Source organism: Mandrillus leucophaeus, unplaced genomic scaffold (assembly GCF_000951045.1).
Source record: "Mandrillus leucophaeus isolate KB7577 unplaced genomic scaffold, Mleu.le_1.0 Scaffold125, whole genome shotgun sequence".
In the NCBI taxonomy this organism is placed as follows: domain Eukaryota; kingdom Metazoa; phylum Chordata; class Mammalia; order Primates; family Cercopithecidae; genus Mandrillus; species Mandrillus leucophaeus.
In genome coordinates, this window is record NW_012100876.1 from 2,844,582 (window position 1) to 2,846,204 (window position 1,623).

The window sequence follows — 1,623 nt, forward strand, 5'->3', positions numbered from 1 at the left end:
TTTGTAGATTCTGGATATTAGCCCTTTGTCAGATGGGTAGATTGTAAAAATTTTCTCCCATTCTGTAGGTTGCCTTTTCACTCTGATGGTAGTTTCTTTTGCTGTGCAGAAGTTCTTCTGTTTAGTTAGATCCCATTTGTCAATTTTGGCTTTTGTTGCTGTTGCTTTTGGTGTTTTAGTCATGAAGTCCTTGCCCATGCCTATGGCCTGAATGGTATTGTGTGTGTTCTTCTTAATAGAAATTGATTTAATATCTATTTTATCTGATATAAAAATAGTGACTCTTGTTCTTTTTAGTTTTTCATTTGCATAGTAGATATTTCTCCATCCCTTTACTTTGAACCTGTGGGTGTCACTACATGTGAGATGGGTCTCTTGAAGACAGCAGATGGTTGGGTCTTGTCTTTTATCTGGCTTGTCACTGTGTGCCTTTTCAAGTGGGGGCATTTAGGCCATTTACATTCAGGGTTAGTATAGGCATTTGAGATTTTGAGCCTGTTGCTGTGTTGTTAGCTGGTTATTACGTAGACTTGGTTGTTTAGTTGCTTTATAGTACCTGTGGGCTATATTCTTGGTGTGATTTTGTGGTAACCAGTATTGTTCTTTTGATTCCATGTTTATCACTCCCTTAATGACCTCTTGTAAGGCTGGTTTAGTTGAAACAATGTCCCTCAGCATTTGCTTGTCTGAGAGGATTTTGTTTCTCCTTCACTCATGAAGCTTAGTTTGGAGGAATATAAATTCTTGGTTGGTATTTCTTTTCTTTAAGGACACTAAAAATAGGCCCCCAATCTCTTCTGGGGTGTAAGATGTCTGCTGATAGGTCTGCTGCTAGCCTGATGGGGTTCTCTCTGTGTGTTACTTGACCCTTCTCTCTAGTTGCCTTTAAGATTTTTTCTTTTGTGTTGAAGTTGGTGAATCTGATGACTATGCTCCTTGAGGATGGTCATGTTGTATAGCATCTACCTGGAGTTCTCTGTGTTTCCTGAATTTGCATGTTAACCTCTCTAGCGAGATTGGAGAAATTTTCGTGGACTCTAACCCCGCATATATTTTGCAAGGTTGCTTATTCTCTTTTTTTTTCTCTCAGGAATGCCAATGAGTTGCAGATTTGGTCTCTACATATTTCTTGGAAGTTTTTTTGTTCATTAATTTTTTTTTTAATTTTTGTCTGACTGAGTCAATTTGAAGAACTGGTCTTTGTGCTGTGAGATTCTTTCCTCATCTTGGTCTATTCTGCTGATAATACTTCTAATTATATTATAAAGTTATTGTAGTGAATTTTTTTAGCTCTGGAAGTTCAGTTTGGTTCTTTCTTAAAATGGCTATTTTGTCTTTCAGGTCTTGGATTGTTTTACTGGATTTCTTGGGTTAGGTTCCAACTTTCTCCTGAATCTTGATGAGCTTTCTTGCCATCTGCATTCTGAGTTCTATGCCTGTCATTTCAGTCTGGTTAAGAGCCATTTCTGGAAAGCTAGTGAACTCATCTGGAGGTAAGGGGATGCTCTGACTTTCTGAACTGCCAGAGTTCTTGCACCGATTCTTTCTCATCTGGGAGGGCTTATGTTCCTTTTACTGTGGTGTAACTTGAGTATTGTCAGTTGGCTTCTGGGTGTTTTCAGA